At 41.5% G+C, this 27,183-nt stretch overlaps 1 protein-coding gene across 2 annotated transcripts in view; it reads right to left on the minus strand.

Annotated features, from left to right (window-relative positions):
* CPED1 (cadherin like and PC-esterase domain containing 1) overlaps positions 1 to 27,183 on the minus strand; it is a 190,741-nt gene that overhangs the window by 41,679 nt on the left and 121,879 nt on the right. The gene's annotated exons all lie outside the window — the stretch shown is intronic.

Below are 27,183 nucleotides of genomic sequence, written 5' to 3' on the forward strand. Positions count from 1 at the left end.
TAAGGAAACTTTGAGATGGCTCAGCTGATTTCAAAAGAAATTAAGTTTAGCATATGCATTTCAAGTTGCAGTGAAAAACATTACATCAGTAAACTTCGTACAATTTGGATAATTGCACAACAGGCTCAGTTTGGTTCTAAAATGTGCATTTACACAACTGGAAGGATTAGAATTTATGCTTAATTATGTTCTGAAGAATAAGCAAATGATATGCCCGATTTCAGGGCCTGCTCATCCCCAGATTATTTTATAAAGCACTGGGGTCAGGATGGATTAGTGTGGAAAGTATGCAGAAAAGATACTATCAAGTCTCAAGAACATATTCAAGTGTGTCATCCGCTGGATTATGACAATATATTTTAGTAGAACTCTAACAAGTAATTGAAAGAACTTTGACTTAACTACATAGGAATTTGGATTCAAGAAGAGTTACTCTTATTTCTGGTAGCATTTATAAAGGTCATTTAAAAATGGCTCTACTGAAGCAAAGGGTTACCCATACAGAAGACGGTATGGAAAAGGCAAGCAAATAATTTTAGGGCTCCTAACATGATTGCAACTATACTTCCATAAATGAGTGAAATAGAATGGAAGCCAAAAACAGTGTGTGTGTGTGGTGGGGGTTAACCTCCATATAATTGTTTTCAGTGGTTCAAATGTCTAAACAACATCAGCATCCTATAGGTCAATCCAAGACAAGTTCCTCAAGACAGAATATGACCAAAAAGAATCAAGAAGCACATGGCATCGTAAAAGACTCAATGTAATGAGCTAGATTAGGGAAATATTTCTTGGGATGGAAATGCTATGTGCTTCTTTTGCTGCTTCTTAGTAATTGTTTCTTAGTAAACGGATTGCTGCCTTGATGTGGCGAGAGGGCTTACACAATTCAGTGAGGCTGTGGGCTATGCTATGCAGGGCCACCCAAGATGGACAGGCCACAGCTGAGAACCCAGACAAAATGCGATCCACTGGAGAAGGAAATGGACAAAAATGGTAGGGACCTAACAGAAGCAGAAGAAATCAGGAAGAGGTGGCAAGAATACACAGAAGAATTATACAAGAAGGATCTCAATGTCCCAGACAACCATGACAGTGAAATCGATGACCTTGAGCCAGACATCCTGGAGTGTGAAGTCAAATGGGCTTTAGAAAGCATTACTAACAACAAAGCGAGTGGAGATGATGGTATCCCAGTTGAGCTATTCAAAGTCCTAAAAGATTATGCTGTTAAAGTGATGCACATATTATGTCAACAAATTTGGAAAACACAACAGTGGCCACAGAATTGGAAAAGATCAGTTTATATTCCATTCCCAAAGAAGGGTAATGCCAAGGAATGTTCAAACTATCGCACCATTGTACTCATTTCACATGCCAGCAAGATCATGTTAAAGATCCTATAAGCTAGGCTTCAGCAGTATGTAGATCAGGAACTACCAGAGGTTCAAGTTGGGTTTCGGAGAGATAGAGGAACTAGAGATCAAATTGCCAACATTCGATGGATTATGGAGAAAGCACGGGAATATCAGAAAAACGTCTATTTCTGCTTCATTGACTATGCTAAAGCCTTTGATTGTGCAGACCACAATAAACTGTGGCAAGTCCTTAAAGAGGTGGGAGTACCAGACCACCTCACATGTCTCCTGAGAAACCTGTATAAGGGTCAAGAAGCAACTGTCAGAACGGGATATGGAACAACTGTTTGGTTTAGAATAGGAAAAGGAGTTCGACAAGGATGTATATTGTCACCCTGCTTATTTATATGCAGAGTACATAATGCGGAATGCTGGCCTGGATGAAGCACAAGCTGGAAATAAGATTGCCGGGAAAAACATTAACAACCTCAGATATGCAGATGACTCTACTGTAATGGCAGAAAGTGAGGAGGACCTAAAGAATCTCTTGTTGAGGGTGAAAGAGGAGAGCACAAAAGTAGGCTTGAAACTCAACATCAAAAAAACTAAGATCATGGCATCCAGCCCCATCAAACCTTGGCAAATAGAAGGAGAAGACATGGAAGTCGTGACAGACTTCACATTTATGGGATCCAAGATCTCTGCAGTTGGTGACTGTAGCCATGAAATTAAAAGACGTTTGCTCCTTGGGAGGACAGCTATGGCAAACCTGGGCAGTATAATAAAAAGTAGAGATATCACCCTGCCAACAAAAGTCCGTATAGTCAAAGCGATGGTATTCCTAGTAGTAATGTAAGGCTGTGAGAGCTGGACCATAAGGAAGGCCGAGCTCAGAAGAATAGATGCTTTTGAGATGTGGTGCTAGAGAAGACTCTTGAGAGCCCCTTGGACTGCAAGAAGATCAAATCAGTCAGTCCTATGGGAAATCAACCCAAACTGTTCCCTGGAAGGCCAGATGCTGAAGCTCAAATACTTTGGCCACCAAATGAGAAGGGAGCACTCCCTGAAGAAGATCCTGATGCTAGGAAAGACAGAAGGCAAAAGAAGAAGGGGACGGCAAAAGATGAGATGGCTGGACAGTGTTACTGATGCAACAAATGTGAATTTGAGCAGACTTCGGAGGATGGTGGAAGACAGGAGGACCTGGAGTGACTTTGTCCATGGGGTTGCAAAGAGTTGGACTCGACTGTGCGACTGAACAACAACAAGTTATATAGCGGTAGTAAGAATGCGTGGCAGCTGCTAGTATTATCTTAAATTGCCCAGACCTTCTTGATAGTGATTCTTACCCTGGCATAACTTAAAACAACACACATGCACACAATCACTTTTTCCAAAGAGGATTTAGAAGAACTGACAAAATCAGGAACAGTACCATTGGAAAACATTTGGATAAAGGTTCAATATGAGCAGTAAAGGACACTGCTAATCAGTGCTTATTTAAGGAGGATCTAATTTATTACTAAAAATTCTAAAAAGAGAAACAACACTAGGGCCGTTTTCGCACTCACGTTTTACTGGCGCCACGACCATCCTGACGCCGGCGAATCTGCATGGCTTTCGCACCAGAAGCTCCGGCGCTCCCAGAAGCGCCGGCTACTTCCGTCGCTAAGCCAGCGCAAACGGAAATCGCAAAGATGCAGGAAAACGTTTGCGCTGGCTTAGCGACGGAAAGCGCCGGCGCTTCTGGGAGCGCCGGCGCTTCTGTTGCGAAATCCATGCAGATTCGCCGGCGTCAGGAGGGTCGTGGCGCCAGTAAAACGTGAGTGCGAAAACACCCTAGGTGAACAGGGAAATGACAAGGAGGCTGCAATCATACAAGCTATTTGATCTGACATCATTGCTGTTCCCTTCCAGATTTAAAATGCACGATCAGACAGAATCGTCCCTATCCCGTCCCACAGTCATCAGCTCCCTGTTCTCACCTCTCTACAATTTGAGGGGGTTTTTACACTGAGAAAAGTCTCATCTTTACACATGTTTCTGGTTTCACCCTGTATTTCCAGATGTCTGAAGTCTATGATCTCAAGCTGTTTGGGAAATCTGAACTTTCCCTTCCATTTTTGCTCCTTTTTCTTTTTAGTAAGTTAACGATGTGCAAATAACTGAATATTTGAGCCGAGGTGGAATATCACCACTTGCTCATTTCAGTGCTCAAATATTCCATCAGGATTGAGAACCCCCCTGGGGGATTGTTTTAGAGTGAGAATTTCAAGAAAAAGCATCCTTTTCTGCCATTTCTTGGGGCAGGACAGCACTGAAAAGAGTCCTTATTTAGGTTCCTGTATTGGAGGCCAGAATTCCACCACCAGAATTTTACTCCAAGCCACTTCATAATATTGCTCTGGTGGGAAAGCTGTATGAGAGAGAAAAAGGGGGAACTTCACTATGAAACGAGTGGGAAAGGGAGTAAAATCAGGTGGGAAAGGGAGTGATTTCTGGTGAGGAAATACAGTTGTATAGGAACCAATGATCGTAGTACTTGGTGGAGGGATTACAGAGCTGTCAAAAAGGAGCCTGTGCTTCGGTCACGCTTATGTGTATGCGCAGAAGACAAATTACAAAAAACAGCTGCCTGACCACCCACTCTGTAGTTGCCACGCAGCAATAATCTAAGCGAACAACCATTAGGTGAGTGCAGGGTGAAGATGGTTAATGGAATGTCTGAACAAAACTCTTCATAAAAAAAGCAGAGGCCACCCTCCAAAGCTGCCATTTCCTCCAGGGCAACTGATATCTGTAGTCTGGAGATCAGCTGTAGTTCTGAGAGTTTTCCAGTCTGGCATGCTAGTTATGTCTGTACCCTTGGCACTTCCGCACACACTAAGACCGGTTTCACACTAGGCTTGTTCCAGGTGGAGAGCCCTTTTGTTCCCAGGGCTTCTCTCTGTTTTCTCCCTGGAGTTGCCCTGGAGCTGCGAGTTGACACGCTGCTATTCCACAGCAAGCGAGATCCGCTGACAAGCAGTTTCTGCTTGCTGCAGAAAAGTGGCATGCCAACTCACAGCTCTGGCGCAACTTGTGCAAAAATGGAGAGAAGCCCTGGAGGCAAAAGGGCTCTCTACCCGGAACAAGCCCTAGTGCGAAACTGGTTTAAATAAAACACATTCAATTCACTTACAGTGCACTTTGCAACTGGATTTTACTGTCTGAAATGACAAAATCCTCTTGCAAATGATTGCTGAAGTGGATTGAAATGGCATTATTTAATATGTGTGAAAGAGCCCCCTGATTCTACTCTCAGTATATTGGGCTCGGGGATATCATTCTCTGTCTCTTCAGAGCCTAATAACCAAGGTTTCCAAGCCAGTCTGGCATGCTAGTTATATCTAAAGATTAGAGAAACGTTATTATTACTTGTACTCTTGAATTGTGTCTGTACAACCCTAGTCAAGGACAGAATGAAATTACCAAGATTTTCATCACAACATCTGCAACTAATTGTATTTTTAGAACAAAAAACAGATCTGCATTGGTCATGAAGTCATTTCAGTGTCTTTAGTCAACCTTAGTTTTTTACACAGCCCAAGTACGATGAAGAGTGATAAAAAAAAAAAATTAGTCAGAGTGAGCTCATAAAAGAGCAAAATTGTTTTCACAAGGAAATACATTATGAGCAGATGTATTAGCTCCACTCCATCAAAATGATTAATGTAACGTAGCAAATGAGAAGCAAATACCACTACAGTCAGCAAGGTGGCTATTTAACTCCTTTTGGCATTTTGGCACCTCAGAACGTGTTTGAATGAATATGTGTTCCAATCACATTTTGGATTTTTCATGATTATCTCACAAAATCCTCATCAAAAGACAAACAGACATTCCAAAATTGTGAGGACATTTAAACTGTATGCTATTTGCCCCCTTTTCAAAGGGAAATAAATATGAAAATAGACATGAGCCCCAGCACTACAAAAACTAAGAACATGACAATAAAGGAATAAAAGAAAAATAATTATTTTAAAGTAGTGCATTTTTAAAAGGATGAGGTATTCTTGAGTAGATGAGGTAGGCAGTAAGTAGCCTTGCTGGGCATGGTCAAGGTGTTTTCCAAATATTTGCCATGATTAAGACACTACCAATTTTCTATACTGAGAAATTGAGAGCCAGTTGGTGTAGTGGTTAAGTGTGCGGACTCTTATCTGGAAGAACCGGGTTTGATTCCCCACTCCTCCACTTGCACCTGCTGGAATGGCCTTGGGTCAGCTATAGCTCTGGCAGAGGTTGTCCTTGAAAGGGCAGCTGCTGTGAGAGCCCTCTCCAGCCCCACCCACCTCACAGGGTGTCTGTTGTGGGGGAGGAAGGTAAAGGAGATTGTGAGCCGCTCTGAGACTTTTCGGAGTGGAGGGCGAGATATAAATCCAATTTCTTCTTCTTCTTCTTATACTTGCATATTCTTGAAAATTCATAATTGTGGTTTGCAATACACAATAATAGACAGTAAACAAGTATGCAAAATGTTTGGAGGGGATGAGGACATGTGTAATATAAATGAGAACATTTTTGCATTTATTTGAAAAACGTATATGCTGTCTATTCAGAGTCCTGCTCACAGTAGCTCATAAGATATTTTTTTTAAAACAACCAATACAATAAAATCATAAAAAATAGCCATATCCACAAAGTAGCATCTTATGCTTTCTGAAGAGTAAACTGCAGAGGGCCACGCAGGGTGTGACCCTGGCAGAACAAGATATATTTATGCTACTTAATATCAGTGCAAAGCCAGCCACAGAAGCTTCTGGGAAACAAGCAGGAGTTTACTATTTATTAGGTCATACTTATTAATTATATTAAGATATTTGTGCACTTTTATTTTTCATTCATACACTGATGATTCTTACCATACTTGAGCAGGCTTCTAGCACCTTGGTGGTAGCAATCTGCATTGCAATGACTTCAGCCCCCTTTTAAAAGTCAGCAATGGGTGTTTTTACACTGGCAGTTTGCGACTCTCTATCATCACATTGGAAACTCACCTTTTACATTACCTAACGTTCTCACACCTGTTTTGCATCGTTGCTGCCCGAAGCATCTACATTTGTTTCAATGAGATGAGTTTCTGAGCCGCTCCTGCAATGTTTTTCTCCACACTAGTTTTGATCTGGTCTTTTCTCTACAGGCGTTTCAACCTTGTATTGCAGAAGTTTTCGTGCGTTTTAAAAGGCTTCTTCAAAAGCCACCACAAGGTGCAGTAATTTGCATGAGAACTGACAGCACTTCAAATTTTTACTTATCATTGCTTGCCTCATCTAGTAATTTAAATTTGTATTGTTTCTGCAGTGTTGACACGATTTCCAAGCAATCATATACATTTAACTAAACACTGATATTCCAGCTGCCCTCTGATCAGAGACACCCTCCCCCCCTCCCAAATTGAAACTCTTAAATGTAAAAGGAAAATAATTAAAGCGGAACAGTGGCAGGCGATTTGAAGACACAAAAACTCTGGATCAAACTGAATGTAAAAACACCCCATGTTCCACAGTCTGCTAAGTCAGTAAGTTACAGAATCTCATTATGAAGCATTCTAATTCAACATTTGGGGAAATGCTTGCTGCATAACAACCACACATAATTAAAGAAATGTGTTCTTTTGGTGAGCTCCTGTGCATCCAGTTCAATGGATATTTGGGTTACTCCTCTGGGATGTTAGCATCTGGAATATTTCCTTTGAACTTAATACGTTTTGTTAAAAGTTGGAGATGAAGTACATACGACATCAAAAACATGAATAGGATCAGACTGCTCCGAGGCTGTTCTCCTAGACAATGCCACAAACCCAATTATGTTCCAGCCCTTCATGCAAAGGTGGAGGTTACATATGTGTTGAGGGAATAATACTAACGAACAACATACTTGATTCATTAGTCAACAGCAGGCATTTCCCTTTGTTCATGTTTACAGTCTGCACGCAAATGTGGCCAGAACAGATCCAAGCCCGAGCGCTTTGATGTTTTTAATTTTACTAGTATTGTAAAGGAAAGGAAAGTCTGATACCAGCCACAGTGGTGGAATATGAAAAACCCAGTTGTGCCGTATTAAGCCATATGTTTCATTTTGCTTCGGGAGGATTAATAAGGCACATGTAAATAGCTGGTTGGTGAGAACACAGCATAAGTAGGCTTTAGCCCATCAGAGAAAAGGAGCCCTCTTGCTTTGGATAAAATTATATGTAAATATAACTTTTTATATATTGGACCTTTGAGGATTACATGGTATCTAAGACTTACAGAGCAATACAAAGCAGAGCTATACTCATCTAAGGTAATTTAATTCAATGACTTCAAAGGATACATATGCTTAGGACCACACCATTGAATACTGCCTTCTCTGAGCTATCCTCTGATTTAAATGGTCTTATAGGAACATTACAATACCTCATTAATTCTGTGTAGGATAGTTAAAATATATAGTTATAGTCATTTGTAATATAAGTTATTTATAAATCTATCAGAAGGTGGAAGCCTTGGGAGGCAGTTAAATTGTCTTGATCCAAAGAAGGACGATGGGAAAGCCTCTCCGAGGCTGGAAAATGCCTATAGAGTAGCATTTCTTGACAATTTCCTTTGGTCTGTCCTAAAATGACTGTCCATCAGCTTCACTTGATGCCATCAAGTTCTAGTATTTTGAGAGAGGTAGAAAAAGTCCTCTTTGTCAACTTTCTCCACCCTATGTATAATTTTATAAACCTCTATCATGTCTCCTCTTAGCTGTCACTTTTTTAAACTGAAAAGTCCCAGACCTCCTAATCATTTTGGTTGCCCTCTTCTGTACTTTTTCCAGCTCTGCAATGTCCATTTAAAGATCCAGTGACCAGAATTTCACATAGTATTCCAAATGAGGCCACCCCATAGATCGAGGGACATTATAAATATAGACTTTGCCTTTTTCGTTGCTGAAGCATACTGGGTTGATATTTTCATTGAGCTATCTACTATGACCCCAAGATTTCCCCCCTGGCCCATAGCTACGGGGGACCAAGGGGGGGGGGTCAGGCTGCTCTATTTAACACCCTTCCCTCTGTAGGTCCGGTGTCGGGTGGGTGGATCCCCGCCGCGTCTACCGCAAACCCAAGAACTCTACCCTCAGTACCCCGAGGGAACACTTTTCTCGCTTGACTTTCAGACCGGCCTCTTGGAAACGGTGGAGTACTTCTCGCAGCCGGTTGCTAAATTCCTCTGCGGCGATCAAAACGTCATTGAAAAACGGTTGCACCCCAGGGATCCCTTAGAGGAGAGAATCCATCAGGCTCTGAAACACCCCCGTGGCCACGCTCACCCCAAACTGCAACTGTCGCACCTTAAACGCCCCCCTGTGGGTTACTAGTATTGTAAAGGAAAGGAAAGTCTGATACCAGCCACAGTGGTGGAATATGAAAAACCCAGTTGTGTGGTTTTTCATATTCCACCACTGTGGGTTACTATGGTCTGTGCTTCTGCATGTGGGGATCGAGGGGTAAGGATATGGGAGGGCCCTTGTAGCACCCCAGGGCCCCGTCAAACACCTCAGGGAACTCCCTGCACACGTTTTAGAATCCCTGCGTTCCCAGTTGCTGCACCCCCACGATCTTTATTCCCAGCGGCCTGAACCAGGCCAGGCCCAACAAGGTGGTGAGCTGCTGTTTAACCACAAGTATGTCGAGTTTATCCCTAAACCCGTAATACTCCCACCGTAATACTCCCACCGTTGCCCATCCCAGAATCTGAATGGGTTTTTTTTTTAAAGTCCCTTAGCACGAAGCATGCCGGTCGCAGCCTGGGCCAGCCACATGGGCACAGCTTCCTCAAGGATTCCTCCGATATTATGGAGATGGAGGAACTCGAGTCCAGTTCCACCAGGCAGGGTTTGCCCTCAATCCTGACCGAGACTTTGACCTTTTGGGGGGTATCGCCGGGCAAGTTCATTATCTGCACGCTGGTCGAGGTGGTCGAGTAGTCCCCGGTCGATTCCTGGTTGGTAGACTGGTGGCGGCGGGTGGCCTTGGTCCGGCAAGCCCTCGCAATGTGGCCCATCCTGCCGCAGCTCCGACAGACCACATTGCGGTAGGGGCAGTCCCGCCTCTCGTGTTGGTCTCCGCAGCTGGCACTTTTGGTGGCGGCTGGTCTCTTGGTCGCTCGGGGTCGCTGGGCTGCTCATAGGCCCACCCTGTTTGGCGGTATAGCTGGTGGGCTTCCTCTTCGTCTGGTTGGCTGGGGCCCATCTCTTCCTGATGGATGGCTTCGGCCCTTGTGTTGGGGAAAGTTTTCGTGATCTGCTCGAACGAAACAGCCTTGTTGAAGGTGCTCTGGAGGGTGAGCTCTTCCCTCGCAAAGAGCTTTTGTTGCAGTCTTTCGTCCCTCAGGCCCCAGGCAAAACGGTCCCTAGGGTCTCCTCTAGCCTCTCGAAACTACAGTTGCCCGCGATTTGGCGGAGAGCAGCCAGGTAGTCCGCTGCCGTCTTCCCCGCCTCTTGGTCGCTCTTGTGGAAGAGAAACCAGCGAGCGACGAGAGAAGGTTGGGGCAAGATGTGCCCGGTAAGGAGCCTGACTATCTCCTCGTAGGTCTTCTCCGTGATCCTCGCGGGGGCTGAGAGACTCTTGGCGATCTCAAACGTGGCCTCTCCGCAGACGTTCAGGAGGACGTCTCTCTTTAGGCTATCCTCCGTTATCCTGTTCGCTTGAAGGTAGCACTCGACCCGCTCCGTGTAGGTCTCCCACCTCTCCAGAGTAGCGGGGTTGAACTCTTCGAGACGGCCCGTGGTTCCGCTCTGGTTAGCCATGGTGGCCGCGGTGGCGGGCATGTCGGTCTCCTACCGGATTGCCTTCTTCATCTCCGACCGGATCCGTGAAGCCCCTCTGGAGTGGGCTGGCTAGGATCCCACCTTCGTCGCCACTGTAATGTACTGAGAACCGGGACGGTTTGAAGGCAACATGGTTTATTCAGTAGCCCATCACAAGAGAGAGAACATGCGGGCCGGGTCCTGCTTATATACATTACCCGGACCTGCCCCCTCATCTGGCCAGGCCAATCCTGGTCAGTCAAACTTCCCGCCACTGATCTTGATGGGAGGGGCGTCTGGCGAGCTACATCCGGGGACCCAGGGGTCGCCTTCAGTAGCTATCGCCATGCTGCATAACAGCTTATGTTCAATACATAACAGGGTGGTTTAGCCATTGCCTTCCCCCAGTCATCTACACTTTCCCCCCAGCAAGCTGGGTACTCATTTTACCCACCTCGGAAGGATGGAAGGCTGAGTAAACCTCAAGCCGGCTACCTGAACCCAGCTTCCACTGGGATCCAACTCAGGTCGTGAGTAGTGCTTAGGAATGCAGTACTGCAGCTTTAACACTCTGTGCCACGGGGCTCTTTCCAATGGGGAAATAGATGCACATATTTGTCTACAGAATCTTGCTTCTATTGTCATCTGAAAACTGAAGTACTTATATATTTAAATAAGTTTGTCTATCTGTATGCATGACAGCGTTTTATTCTGTTTAAGCTGTCATTCTGCGCACACTTACCTGGAAGCAAGGCCCATTTAATTCAATAGGATTTACTCCTGAATGTGATTGGCCTGATAAGATTATGGAGAATTTGCAGCACAGCCACTTCCACGTCATATTTGAGATTATATTTACAAAATATCATTGCTTCCAGTATGAGTTTTGAGACAGAAAAGGATAAAAACTATGTTGGAAGAAAGAGGGATAACAATGTTATAATAATGTCAAAGATCATTTTGAAAAGAAACGTTGCAGACTGTATCAGAAACAAACACAGGATAATTCAGCACAAACTTCTCCTATCTTACTGAAATAAGCCGCCCTGAGCCACTTTGTGGGAAGGGCGGGATATAAATCATAGAATAAATAAATAAACAAACAAACAAACAAACAAACATCGTATGCAGTTCAGTTCCCTGAGTTTTGTGTTGGAAAAGTCCTCAGCGGTCTGTGTCCTTGCTACTAGATCTAATACCAGAGATCTCCTCTGTACCAACCATTTCATCAAGCCATTCCATTGATGCTGTACATGGTTACCATGCTCTTTGGAATAAGGGCATTTTCCTTCAAAGACTATAAGTCATCTTGAGTGCTTCCATCTCAAGGTTATTGAAAGATAAAAGCATTCCCCACAATCATAAGTTTGTGTGTGACTGCCCAAAACTACCATCTGACCTACATGCAGAACAACTTCTGCATAAATATATTTCTGTTCATGACCTCTGGCTCAATATTGTGTTTGGTTAACAAAGAAGCTCCGCGTGTTATCCAAACCAAGTATCTTGCAACAACAGTTTTTTTTTTTTAAGAGGTTCATTCCTTTTTTAAGAAAAAGAACTCAAACCTGAGCAAAAATTCTGTGGAATTCTAAAAGTAACTCTCTGTCATATTTAGTTAGTCTAAACAAAGGTACAGTGCCATTGCATTGTATGGATGATCAAAGGAGGGGCTTACAGTGTAGCTTTAATATATTAGGATTAGGTTATTGTTTAAGAAGGAGATTGGATTTTTACTCCATTCTTCAGTTGGAGTCTCAGAGTGGTTTACAATTTCCTTTCCCTTCCCACAACAGAAATCATGTGAGGTAGGTAGGGATTAGAGAGCTCTCAGAGAACTGCCCTTGAAGGAACAGCTCTGTACAAACTGTGACTGACCCAAGGTCACCCAGCAGCTCCATGTGCAGGAGTGGGGAATCAAACCCAGTTCCCCCAGATTAGAGAATCATTCTTTTATTAACAGAGCAAAAAGAAGAAGAGATTGGATTTATACTGCCCTCTTCACTTGGAGTCTCAGAGCAGTTTACTATTTCCGTTCCCTTCCCCTCCCTACAACAGACGCCCTGTGAGGTAGGTGTATGGATGATCAAAGGAAGAACAACTCTCAGTTATAACTGACTCAAGGTCATACCAGGTGGAGAAGTGGGGTATCAAACCTGGTTCTCCCAGATTAGAGTCTGCACACTTAACAACTACCTCACACTGGCTCCTTAATGCTTTTCTCTTCTTAGTGCTTTTCTCTTCTTGGTAAAAGGAACCAACAAAAATTATAAACCAAAATTGAGTAAATCAACCCATTACACCTGACTGAGCTGATTTCATCTTATTTTCACTTCATATTGTAATAGGGGTGCTCAAATATTTGCTAGATCACCTCCTTGTGATGTCACTGGCTCCTCCCTATGATGTCACTGGATCAAATGTCTCTGGCTGGGCCCCAGCCCCTCCCCCTGGGCAATTGAAAAGTCTGCACCCCTGTTCTTCCCTCCACTAATATCTGGTCTTCTTGCACATACTTGTATTATTATTTATTCTTCTTTCATTTGTTTTCTGAGAATTTCAGTTTTCCTGATAAATCCAGAACTGGAAACCACCATAGAATAATATCTTCTTCCTAATTTGCACAGATGAGCATTTTATCTTAAACGTTTTTTCTCTTTTACAGTGATACAAGTCATCAATGCACTGATCGAGAAAGTTATATTTTATTGAGGTCATTAAATGCTGTTTTGCTTGTGATGCACTTGAGTCCATTATAATCTTTCATTTTAAAAATATGCATTTGCTGTTTAAAGTCATACGGAGAAAGGATCTTGTGGCTTGCATGCAAGCGTACATTTTCAATCCATTCCAATACTGCGTCTTCTTGTTCTGTTTTCCTTGAAAATAATTCCCTGCTGCTTTACACAAATTTTGAGCAGAGTCTGGTTTCTGGTGGTTTGCTAAGAGTCATTTGGAATGCAGTTAGAATGGGGCGAGGGATCATCTCATTTGCCATGGGAAACTCGATGTCTTTGTCCTGAACACATTTGGTTGAAAGCAAGTCCCATTTATTTAAGTGGAACTTGCTTCTTAAGGAAGTGTGATTAGGATTCCTCCTATCCAGTGTTGTTCAGGAAGCAGAAGCATAGAGGCTGAAACACAGTAAATCTCCTGCTTGATTGGATTCATTTCTCATGTAATTGATTGACAATTCAACATTAGTATGATTGGGATTCCCACCTCCCTCCCCATTTCGGTATTCCAGACACATCTGTGTACGAAGTTTTCCTCTACTCTTTGTCATTCTTTTTGCTGCTCTCTTATTTCATGACCTCTCCGCTAATCCTGCTATTGTTCCTATTAGCAAGTTTAAGCAGGCCGACTTCAAACAGACTAGTGGTGGGTCACAAGGTTTAATGGGCACCCAGATAATCATCTAAATTACACTGCTAGCCCTGATGGACCAGACAGGCTTAGAGAGTAACTTTACTAGCTTTCACTGTTAATCAGCATGGATTGTGTGTCTCTGCCTTTGCCTGCCTCCCAGAGGGGCAGAGCCACAAGTGACGGATTAGCAGAGGCAGCTGCATTCACTTTCTTCTCTCCTGAAATTCAGTCAGGAGGCCCAAATGGCATGAAAGGCAAAAAGCGAACCAGAGCTCAAACGCCAAGTGTTCCCTTCTCATCACTGAGAAATTATCCACCCTTGGCTCAAAGAGGACTATACTCAGCAAAAGCAGTTGTTGCCAGTTTTCAGGATCTGTTAACACTTAGGAACTTGCCTACTGACAAATCCTCTTTCACATTGATTGTGCATATCATCAAGCAGAAACTGTAGTGGCTACTTCACATTATCTACTGAATTCAAGAGCTATGGCTTGGAACAGACTCCAAAGGTTTCAGTGACTGCACATTCTAATTAATAAATACGGCTTTTATTCCTGGAGACAAAGACAGAACCAAAAAGGATGGGATGAGTGGATTTTAGATACTCATACAAACTATCACATTTGTTTCTCAGTAACCCAATGATGTTAAACACCAGTGGTCCAAATCTGCAGTCCCACATTTTGTTAGTAATTATCTTGGGTTGACAATGTGTTGCCATTATGTCCAGGAAAGTTATTAATAACTTGCAATGCAGATAGAGGCCATGAAAACTGAGCGGAGGATGTTTCACTGAATTTTCCATTCACTTATCTGAAATAAACCTTTTTGCTCTTTATACTACTGTTAATAAAAGAAATGATTCTATGGGTAATTCGGAGACTTTCTTTTTATTTGTTTCTGGAACTAATATATGGTCCATGCTTCAGCCAATAATCCATTCCAAGGAATGCTCCATTGGTGCAGTATTAAGCAAGGTGCACCCTTCTAAGCCCATTGACTTCAGTGGACTGAAAAGGATGTAGCCAGTGCCAGATTAAACCCTGTGGAGACCCCTAGGCACTCTAAATCTCGGGGGCCCCTTACAAATTATCTCCTAATACGTTTTAAATTTTAACAACCAACTGGCGAACATTATCACTGAATATTTAGAGGAAGATCCTGACAAATTTAGGAGTATGCTGGATGGTGCCTATAGAGTCAACTCAGTATATGCGAAGGATAAAGACCTGCCAAGAGACATTGTTATAAGACTAAGATCAAAAGATTTGGCAGGAAAAATTTTGAGTAAAGGTTACCAAAAAGCTTGGGCCATAGAAGGGAGCAAAATTAAAATAATGAAAGAGCTGCCAAGGCAAGTGATCAGTGATAGGAAGAAATATAAGAAGTTAACCGACCAGCTGCGTGCAGAGGGCACAAGATATAGATGGATAATACCTGAAGGTCTTGGATTTGAACAACATGGGAAAAGGATCACAATAAGGAGTGAACAAGAGATGCATAGCTTTTTTGAAGAGAACAAAAAATCAACATCATAATGGAGTACAAACTATTATCTTGGAATATAAATGGACTAAATTCACCACAGAAAAGAAGGAGAACATTTCATTGGATTAAAAAACAAAAATGCAACATAATCTGTTTACAGGAAGTTCATATACAACGCAAAGACAGTAAATTTTTGTGGAATAGAAATTTAGGGCTGGAATTTTTTTCATTAGCAGAACAAAAGAAAAGAGGGGTAGTCTTCTATATCAAAGAACAACTTGAGCCAAAATTAATATTTAAAGACAAAGAAGGAAGATATATCGCTGTAGAGGTGACAATGGAGGTGAAAAAAACGTTACTATTAGGATTATACGCGCCCAACGGAGTGAAAGATAAATTCTTTAAAGACATTAATCAACAACTGGATGAAAAGACATACGATCAGGTCTTGATGATGGGCGATTTTAATGGGACAATACAAAATAATATTGACAGATCAAGCCAAAAGAAGAATGATAAAGAAGGAAAGCTACCCAATTCTTTCTTTGAGTTGATCAAACAGGAGAACTTAGAAGACATTTGGAGAAAGTTTAACCCTGAAGTAAGAGACTATACATTTTTCTCAGCGAGACATAACTCTTTCTCTAGAATAGACATGTTATGGGGTTCTCAAAGCTTGGGCCTCATAACAAAAAAAATTGAGATTCTACCAAAGGTTTGGGCGGACCATAATCCAATATGCTGGTCTACAAAATTGCAAAAGAAAACAAGAAGATGGAGAATTAATGAGGATTTACTACAAGACAAAGACATTGTGGCATTCTTAGAAAAGGAAACTGCAGCATTCTTCCAAATAAATGAAACGGATGATATGGAATTTCTAACAGTATGGGACACCTATAAAGCAGTAATGAGAGGACTATTAATCACATTGAATAATAAAGATAAAAGAGCCAAGGAAGAAAGGTTCTCAGCATTGCAAAATGAAATAAACAAAAAAGAAAGGGAATTGAAAAAAAAGGCCAGGGAAAAAGAAATTAATAAAAGAAATTACGATATTACAATCCCAAGTTAAGCATTTGCTGAACAAAGAATTAGAATGGAACTTGAAAAGTCTGAAACAGAAATCGTTTGAAAATGCAAACCTGGCAATTGAAGAAAAAGAAAGAAAATAAAACCATAAACAAAATTATGGTAAATGGGAAAGCAATAGTAGATCAAGAAGGAATTAAAAGAGAATTTTTTAAATATTATGCAAATTTATTTAAAGGTGTGAACATCAGGAAAGAAAAAGTGGAAGAGTATCTACGGAATATCCAAGTGGCACCTTTGACGGAGTATATGAAAAAGACTTTAAATGACCCAATAGAGAAAATTGAAATAGAAACAGCAATAAAAGCAATGAAAGAAGGCAAAGCCCCAGGGCCAGATGGATTTACATCAAAATTTTACAAAACTCTTAAAGATGAGATAACACCCAAACTGTTGAAATTGTTAAATACGATAAGAGAAGAAGGGAAAATTCCAAATACTTGGAGGGAAGCTGTAATCTCTTTGATTCCTAAAGAAGATAAAGATATCACAAATGTAAAGAATTATAGACCAATTTTATTGTTGAATAATGACTATAAGATTTATTCAAGAATTTTAGCGGAGAGATTGAAGCAATATTTAATCAACTTTATAAACAAAGACCAAGCCAGATTTCTTCCCAAAAGACAAATAAGAGACAATGTAAGAGCTGTTATTAATGTCGTGGAATACTATGAGAAGCATCCAGAAAAGGAAGCGGCCTTATTTTTTGTGGATGCAGAAAAAGCCTTTGACAACTTGAATTGGGACTTTATGTTTGTGGTAATGGAAAAAATAAACTTAGGGGAACAATTTATACAAATGACAAGAGCAATATATATGGATCAACAAGCAAAATTGTGCATAAATTGTGCAGATCTTACCAAAGAATTGAAAGTAAGTAAAGGAACAAGGCAAGGATGTCCGTTATCACCATTGTTGTTCATAATGACCCTTGAAATTTTGTTACAACAAATACAAAAAGATAAAGAAATAGAAGGACTAAAAATTAGAAGATTCTCTTATAAATATAAAGCTTTTTCAGATGATATAGTGTTCATATTGGAGAATCCGATTCAAGTGTCACCATTGTTGCTAGCCAAGATAAAAGAGTATGGAGAGTTAGCAGGACTATATATAAACAAAGAGAAATCGAAATTCTTATGAAAAAACATGCAACCAAATAAAATAAAAGAATTGCAAAAGGTGACGGGTTGTGAGGTCACTACTAAAGTAAAATATCTTGGAATAGAGATAACAATGAAGAATATTGATCTATTCAAAAATAATTATGAAAAACTGTGGTGTAAGATAGACAAAGATTTGATGAAATGGAATAGGCTAAACTTATCCTTACTGGGCAGGATAGCTGCAATCAAGATGAATATTTTGCCAAGAATAATGTATTTGTTTCAAACTATCCCGATTGTAAAAGATGCCAAACAATTTAACAAATGGCAAAGGAAGATTTCTGACTTTATTTGGGCCGGAAAGAAACCAAGGATTAAGATGAAGATTTTAATAGATGCTAAAGAGAGAGGTGGTTTTCAACTTCCGGATTTAAGATTGTATCATGATGCAGTTTGTTTGACATGGATCAAAGATTGGATAATGCTGTTAGATAAAAAACCTTTATGGTTAGAAGCCCATGGGAACAAATTCGGCTGGCACGCGTACATGTGCTACGGGAAGAATAAAATGGATGTTTTTTTCTCTCACCATTATATCAGAAATAGCTTACTAAATACTTGGATAAAATATAAGAAATATGGGGATGAGAGAAAACCGCTATGGATAGTGCCAGCAGAAGTAATGAAAATAACAGCTGAATCCGATGAAGAAAGAGAGATGTCATATAATCAACTGCTCAAGATCCAAGGAGATAAAATCGAATTAAAATCCTCAGAAGAGTTAAACAATAAATATGATTGGTTTCAAATGCAACAAATCAAAAGCTTGATGGAAAATGATATTAAATCGGAGGGAATCAGACGAGAACAAACAGAACTGGAAAGGGTCCTGCTTGGAGATAATGAAAAATTGATATCAAATTATTATTGAAATAGTCTACAGAAGAAGAAGTAGTAAAGTCTCAAATGGTTAAATGGGCAATTAATGTGAATAGAGAAATACAAATGGATGCGTGGGAGCACCTTTGGAAGAACTCAATGAAGATCTCAACTTGTCAGAGTATAAAAGAGAACTGTTTTAAAATGATGTATAGGTGGTATATGACTCCGAAAAAACTGGCTAGGATGAGTAAAAAGATGTCGGATAGATGTTGGAAATGTAAAAAAGATGAAGGTTCTTTCTTCCATATGTGGTGGACTTGTGAAAAAGCGAAAGAGTACTGGAAGATGATACAACAAGTAATCTCCAAAATTTTGGGTTATGACTTTAAGAAAACTGCAGAGACGTTCTTGCTTGGATTACAATTAGAAAAATTTCCAAAGGAAGACAGGACTCTAATTTGGTACTTGCTATCAGCTGCTAGGACATTGTATGCGCAGCTATGGAAACAAGAAAAAATACCAGAGAAATGGGACAGGACCATGAAAGTTTTATCGTGGAGTGAAATGGACAAACTAACTAGAACACTAAGAGACTATGGCTTAGAGATATTCAAAAAGGAGTGGAAGAAATTTAAAGGATATATGGAGAAAGAGTGGAATGTAAAAAGACATTGGACAATTTTTTAGCATTAATGGGGAAAAAATATATATATGTATTGAACTTTGATCAGTAAGAAGTACCTTTAGTATTGAACTTGAATCTATAACTCCGGGGAAGTCAACATTGGAGGGAGGGGGGATTGTAATGCCATATGGGTTAGCACTGAAAATTTAAAATTAAGATTTGTAACCATATGTTATCAATAAATTGTTAAAACACAAAAATTTTAACAACCAACAATTTGAATAAACCAGTTTTAGTGCACAAAACAAACAGCAATTATTAATATTATTTTAAAAATTATTAACAAGAATTATTTAATATTATTTGCAGACACCTGTAGCTTTCCCTTCCCCACTTCAGGTGCCCCCCCCCCCACATTATCTCTTCATATGTTAAAGGATTCCAGCCACTCTCTGCTTAACTACCAGATTACTGGGGACTCCAAAAGGAGCAGAAAGGTGTTGCAGTTATGCACTCTGATGCAAGCCAGCTGTATCTGGATTTGCCAAAAGGTAGCACATCCCCCTAAGGCTTCCACTGCCTTAAAGGAACAACGGTGTTCCCAGTGATTCATAGCAACCCCAGGAGCATGGGTTTTTCAAGGCAAGCAGAGGAGTTTTGTTATTATCCACAAGTTTTCCTTGATGGCATTTTCATTCAAGTACTTCTCATTAGCCATAGCAGTTCCCCTGAGAGCCAAAAGTCTATGACTGCTAGGTAAAGCTGACTCCCCTCCCCACTCCACCCCAGTCTGGGCGCCATGTGAGGCATGGCAGCTCTGCCAGTCTCTGAGACCCTCTCTAAGTGGGTGACAATGTTCCCTGTAAGCTATGGAGCCCTGTGAGCAAAAATTGTACTTTGTGAGCTACTGGCATTAAAGCTGTGAGCTTCTACATTAATTGTAGGAAAAGTGAAGGAACTTGAAGCTATTTACATTTGTAATGTACAGGGTTTTTTAATTTTAATTTTTTTTTAAAAAAAAATGTGAGACTAAGTAATATAATATCATCATTGGTGGTTTTATTTTTGATCCTAGACATACAGAGGAATTCTGAAACTGTCAAGAGATCTACCATCTTTCATCAGCCTAAAGCATGAAGCAATACCATACTGACCTGAATAACATTGGCTACATACCAAACAGGGTGCAAACAAGTTTTCATCAGTTTTTTCATAGCAGCATAGGAACATCTTCAGTGCTATAAAAGTATAGTGCATAGGCGGGAACAGCTCAAATTCTGACGAGACACAAGCCTTTTACATTGGCGGACACCCTGGACGAGGCGGCCGCCTATGAGAAGTCACATAAAGAGTGATGTACCACAGCAACGAACGCCAGTGAGTCCAACACAGAAGACTCTAGTGAGGAAGACGCACTACAGACACGCCAGGCCCTGAAGCACCCACAACCATGTGCCACCGAGCCTACCTCAATGGGAGGATGCGCCAGCTGCGGGGAAGCCCACGAGCGCCATTCTGGAACACTGTATGCCACATGTGTGGAAGGATGGGACACCTCGCATGTGTGTGTTGGTCGAAGTTGTTGCACCTAGGGGGAAAACTGGGACAGAAAGATGGCTGCCACCATAAGGTCACATTTGTGGAGGACATCCAGACGCTCACCATGGTGGGGGACAAGGTATGCCAGCTCCCTATGCCCTCCCCTGACAAGTACAAAGTGATTGTGCTAGATGGAGGTCGATTCCAGGGCGAGCCAAATGGTAATATCGACCCGGACATTCAGGAAACTGTGCCCGGGGAGGGAAGCTAAGTTGAGCCCATCCCCTTTTGTAGTCCAGGACTTCCAGAAGAAGGAGGTCGCCGTGCTGGGAATGGGAAAGGTCCACATCAAATATGGCCAGTTTTCAGGCTGGCTTCCCCTAATAGTAGTCGAGGGGGACCTGTGCAGTCTACTGGGGTTCAAGGCTCTGGGAATCAAGCCTGGTTCAAGGCTCTGGGAATCCAGGTAACAGGTATCCACCACTCCCCCTCTCAGACTAATTTTCAGAGGGTATGTGAGGAATTCCCCGCCGTTTTCAATGGCAGCTTGGGTACATACACTGGAGAACCAGTGATCCTACAACTAGACCCCAAGGTGCAGCCTATTAGGCTGAAGGCCTGGCAGGTGCCCCTGGTGTTAAGGCCCAAGATTGAGGAGGAGTTGGACCACCTCGTGGCTCAGGGGGTACTGGAGCCGGTGGCAAACGCTAAATGGGAAACCCCTATAGTCACCCCAGTTAAGCCCAATGGCAGTGTGCACATTTATGCATATTACAAATGTACAATCAACAAGGCACTGCAAGTCCACGTGTATCCGGTGCCAGTGGTGGGTCACGAGCTGGCCTCGCTGGCAGGGGCTAAGATTTTTAGGAAGCTGGATTTGGCTCAGGCATATCAGCAGCTTCCAGTGGATACTGCCACATCTTAAGAACAATATACCCTGTGGAGAAACACCATTTTAGGCCTGTGCTAGAAGAGTCTATAAAACTCTAGGGAAGGCTTTGGCCTAGTCTAGTCATCCTTCCCCTCCCCTCCTGTCTGAAAGCAGCACTTCTGAAGAGGCCTCCTAGAGAGACAGGAAGTCTTTCAGGCTGGTCTCCCAGAAGACTGCAGGAGGAAAAACCAGTTCCTGGGCGGGAACTGGGTTTTATATTAGATGTTTTTGGAGGGAAACGGACAGTTAAAAGTTGTTAGGAGAAGTCTGATTTGAGTCTTGAAAGACTAGTGAGTTGGTTCTGGATGGTATGGTCAGGGCCAGTTATATATTAGGGAAAGAAGGAGCATTTATCCCTACTTTCATTTATTACTTCCCCTGGAGAATTGGAGGGACTATATGTTAATAAAGGTCAAAAATTTTGTGTAAAAATATGCAAGTAAGTAAACAAAAGGAATTGCAGAGATTAACGGGATGTGAAGTTACCCCTAAAGTAAAATATTTGGGCATGGAAATAACAATGAAGAATATTGATTTGTTTAAAAGCAATTATGAAAAGTTATGGCGTAAAATGGATGAAGATATGATAAAATGGAACAAGCTTAATCTGTCACTGCTTGGTAGAATAGCTGCAATTAAGATGAACATTTTGCCAAGAATAATGTATTTGTTTCAAACTATTCCAATTGAGAAAGACAATAAACAATTTAATAAATGGCAAAGAAAGATTTCAGAATTTGTATAGGCTGGGAAGAAAAACAAGGATTAAAATAAAAGTTTTAACAGATGCTAAAGAAAGAGGAGGATTTCAACTACCAGATTTAAGATTATATCATGAAGCAGTTTGTCTAGTGTGGATAAAAGATTGGGTGACGCTGTTGAATAAAAAACTTTTAACATTGTAATGTCATGGAAATAAATTTGGCTGGCACGCTTATATGTACTATGGAAAGAAAAAGTTGGATGGGTTTTTTTCTCACTATTATATAAGAAATAATCTACTAAATATTTGGATGAAGTACAAGAAATATGGCGATGAAAGAAAACCACTATGGATAGTGCCAGCAGAAGTACCGTAATAAGAATAACAGCTGGGAAAGGAGAGGAAAAAGGGATGTCATATAATCAATTATTGTCGTGCTCTGGGTACCTCTCGGGGCGGCGGCGGGGGCCGGGAGTGGCTGGCAGGCGCTGGGGGGTCCCCCTTGCGTAGTCCTCGCCCGGGCTGGGCTGGAGAATTATTAAAAATACAAAGCGGTAAAACAGAATTGAAAACTGCGGAAGAGTTGAATAATAAATATGATTGGTTTCAAATGCAACAAATAAAAAGTTTGGTGGAAAGCGATGTTAAAACTGAAGGAATAAGACGAGAACAAACAGAAATGGAAAAAGTTCTGCTTGGAGATAATGAAAAATTAATTTCGAAAATCTATGTTACTTTTAAAATGGTCTACAGAAGATGAAGTAGTGAAATCTCAAATGATTAAGTGGGCAATTAATGTAAATAAAGAAATACAGATGGACACATGGGGATATTTGTGAAAGAACCCTATGAAACTCTCAACATGTCACAGTATTAAAGAAAACTATTTTAAGATGATGTACAGATGGTATATGACTCCTAAAAAGTTGGCAAAGATGAACAATAAGATGCCAGATAGATGTTGGAAATGTAAAAAACATGAAGGTTCTTTCTACCATATGTGGTGGACCTGTGAAAGAGCGAAAAAGTACTGGCAGATGATTCAACAAGAGATTTCTAAGATCTTAGGATACGAATTTAACAAAGTTGCAGAGACTTTTCTGTTGGGATTGCAAATGGAAAAATTTCCAAAAGAAGATAGAACTTTAATTTGGTACTTGCTCTCAGCTGCTAGGACATTGTATGCACAGTTGTGGAAGCAAGAAAAAATACCAGAGAAATGGGATTGGATTGTAAAAGTTATGACATGGAGTGAAATGGACAGGTTAACAAGAACTTTAAGAGACTATGATTTAGAAGTATTTAAGATGGAGTGGAAAAAGTTCAGAAGATACGTAGAAAAAAAGTGGAAAATAAAAGGACATTGGACAATTTTTGATAATGACTAAGTACAAGAGGGAGGAGGATATTAATTTTGGTTGTTATTAATTAAGGGTACCTTTAATATTAAGATTTTAAGTATATAACACCGGCAGGGGTCAAGTAACGGGGGGAGGGGTGGATAGAAAGTAATATATGGGATAGATTAAAAAAAAGTAATTATTAATGAAGTAAGAAATTGAAATTTATTACCATATGTTACTAATAAAATTGTTTGAATCATCAAAGTTATAGTTTCCCCGTCACATACCCAGGTCTCAGTCACACATGCCAGATCTATCTGTTGCTGTACAAAATAATCCCGTAGCGTGTAGATCTTGTTTTTAATAGATCTGGCATTGATCAACACCAAGTCAGGTAGTTTGTCCTAGCCCACAACCGACAAGCCTTGGGATGGGATGCAGGTGGGAAGGGGTCTGAGCATTCCTGCATCTCTGGCCCCTTTCAAAACACAAAGACACAACTCATCAGAGAATAAAACTAAGTATCTCTAAAGTGCCCACCAGCTTCAGATGATTGTGGGAGTTCCAGGGCCAAAATGAAAGGAATCAGGAATAGGAAAGGAATCAGAATATCCTGGCCCAGGCTGTCTCTAGACACCCCACCCCCTTGCTATTTGCAACAGAAGCTAAGATAAATTCTAACTTCTATTCCTCATTTTTAACCACTAAAGCAGATTAACATACCTGTGAAGGGGAAGGGCATCCTATTATTACACTAATAGATCATGGGAAGCTATTAACTCCTCCTTTCTGCTCATAATATTAACAAAAGCCTGTAGCTGGGGGGGGGGGGGGCTGGGGGGGCAGGCACCACAAATCTTTCCCCTGTTTTACACCCTCACACCTCCTTGCCTGCTCTCAGACGGACTGTCCTGGACTTCCTATAACAGGCCCTGAGGAGAAGCAGTCCTGTTCAGTAAGCTCCCTGTCAGGAGAGAACTGTCTCCGTCGAAGGTCAGTGGCCTGATGGGCTGGCGGTGGGCGGGGGAGAGCAGACTCAGCCAATGGCATGGCAGAGACAGTGTGAGCCAATTCTGCTCAAGCCACATCCATCCAATAAAAATCCTCAGAATCGCCACCACGCTTGGGCTTTTATTATTTACCTGAAACTGCCTTTGAAATTACAATAACGAATCTTGGTTTTTATTTTCATGTTGCAGAAGAATGTAGTTAATCTCAGCTTCTCAAAAAAGGAACCATTCTTTATGCTACACAATCATTACTTTCCCAAGTGGCCGTATGGTTTAGGATCTGTTCATCATGCACTGAGAGCAAATTACACATTCTCATTTCTGAATATGTGTAGAGGATAACAGCATGATAGTTAATGTGAATCCCTCCATATGTTACCACATTTTTTTGTTCTGTATTCAACTTTTACATAATTCCTTGGAATGCTAGAGATATTGGGTCTAAGTTGTCATTGCAATTGTACTTCTTTCCAATCCTGACTCAGGAAGGCACATTTTAAATGCAGCCCTTTCAGCCTCAAACAGAATAGATATAAAGCCTACAACCTCTTAATTTACAGGAAATGCAGTACAGCAAAATAATATAATGGAAACCCAAGCCTCTAAACATGCCATCATGGCTCAACAGTTTATCCCTTGACTAATTTGGTTTTAATGAGGATATTATGGGCACGATAAAAATAGAAAAAGAGAGAAAACAACAATAATTTGGGATTCAGAGGGGCTGCAAGGCTTTAGAGCTACACACTCCTTTACTGAATAGCCTTGAACTTAATCCAGGATTACTCAAATGCATAAGAATTGTTGGCAGACTGGAAACAACATCCCTGGCTCTTTCTTTGTATTGTAACCTTCATCATGGTATCAGCTTGCAGTGAAACTTGAATATCCTAATGGGATTAGACATGAAAGAAAAAAAATCTCTGGATTAGACTTTCAACCGAAGCCGCACTGTGAGAAAGACCACGCCACTGTCTCTGACCTTTTCCTTCCGATGCATGAGTCCAGTTGCGCCTAGTCAAGTGTCTAGAGAAGAACCTATCACTTTGCTTTATCCTTTGCTCCTTGAACAGGTGTCTGGTTACTAAAGAGAATAAGCATGGAAGCCTCTGATCTCCAGCAGGCAAATTCAGCCGACACGAGTAATGTACTGTAATACCCAAAATATTGTCACTACAGTATTCAAAATTTTCTTTTGAGACCAGCTAATTACCAGCTGCTATTTCTGTAAACTCTGATCAGAAACAAAAGTCAAAGCCTTTTCTAAAACTTTTTTTTTTTTTTTTGCATAACATGGAATATTGGTCTCTGGAAGAGTATGCCTTCATTACATTATAAACAAGGACTATTAATCACATTGAATAATAAAGATAAAAGAGCCAAGGAAGAAAGGTTCTCAGCATTGCAAAATGAAATAAACAAAAAAGAAAGGGAATTGAAAAAAAAGGCCAGGGAAAAAGAAATTAATAAAAGAAATTACGATATTACAATCCCAAATTAAGCATTTGCTGACCAAAGAATTAGAATGGAACTTGAAAAGTCTGAAACAGAAATGGCATGAAAGGCCCAAATGCCATTAGTACAAAATACTGGCTGAGCCCCAAAGCCTGGGAGTACCCGGTGAGATTTTCAAGAGCACTCCCCTGTGCCATACAGGAAGCTACTTGTAAAGATTTTCAGAGCTACATGGCACAGCAGACTATTTTTGAAGAAACACGAAAACACTTGAAAACTGTTCTGTGAAGCCCAGTCACTTTGTTCAAAGGGTGATGCTGTGATAGAGTAAATACATTGTAGGAATAGGTGAGACTTAGGCTCAAATTCCATCTCAGTTGTGAATCTCATTAGACAATCATGGGAGAAACTGAAGTCCTAGTTTGACATCATATTCCTGCTGAGCTCCCTCCCCTCCCCAAACTCCATTGTCCCCAGGTGCCAACACAAAATTTCCAGGGATTTCCCAAACCAAAGTCAATAATTCTACCCACAAGGTCTTTTCCCCACTTGTCTTAAACATTTTCATAAATCAGAATGCCAGTAAAGTAATTTGTTCTGACATTAAAGTGCACCTTAATTCAAAAGCCTCTTATACAAAAACTCTAGAAAGCTAGACTTGTCCCCGTTTTCATGCGCAACGAGCAGGACCGGCTCTTGGGCGCATAGCACCCTAGACAGACTCGGCCTGTCACGTCCCCCCATGGTGCCGCAGTACCGCACCCCCGCACCTCCTCCCCCTTCCCCGCACCCCCTCTTCCCTCCCCCAAGTCTATTTAAATGCTCAGAACTGGCGGTGGAGCACTGGACTCCAGGCTGTCTAAAGACGCGCACTGATTGGCGGGTAAAACCACACTGTGCACAATGCCCGGGTAGGCCAACAGCAGCAGATCATGAAGTGGCTGTGGTGCTGCCTCTTCTCCACTTCCTGGATGGGAAGGAAGTGAGAAGAAGGCAGCGCTGTGGCCACTTCGTAGTCCGCTGCTGTTGGCTTGCCCGGCATTGACAGCGCACTTCGCGGTTTTCCCCACCGATCAGTTGATTGGCGGGGGGGGCGCACCTTTAGATAGCACGGAGCGTGGGGCTCCACCGCCAGTTCTGGGCATTTAAATAGACTTGGGGGGAGGTAGGAGGAGGCTGGGGAGCAGGCAAAGTAGGCGTTTGCCTAGGGGGGAGGCTGAATTCAGTGCCCCCACCCTGCTGGCGCCCTAGACAACCACCTTGTTTGCCTAGTGGGCAAGCTGGCCCTGGCAAGGAGATTTTGTCGTGAGGGTAATTCATCCACATGTAGTTATCTATATGGATATGGATGTTGCGAAGTCTGTATTCATGTCCTGAAGTAGGACACCAAAATAAAGGAAATAGGGACTGGGAGAAGAAAAAACACAGCAAAAGAGACTGATGAAAAACAGCAGAG

The sequence above is a fragment of the Heteronotia binoei genome, chromosome 8, assembly GCF_032191835.1.
Source record: "Heteronotia binoei isolate CCM8104 ecotype False Entrance Well chromosome 8, APGP_CSIRO_Hbin_v1, whole genome shotgun sequence".
Lineage (NCBI taxonomy): Eukaryota > Metazoa > Chordata > Lepidosauria > Squamata > Gekkonidae > Heteronotia > Heteronotia binoei.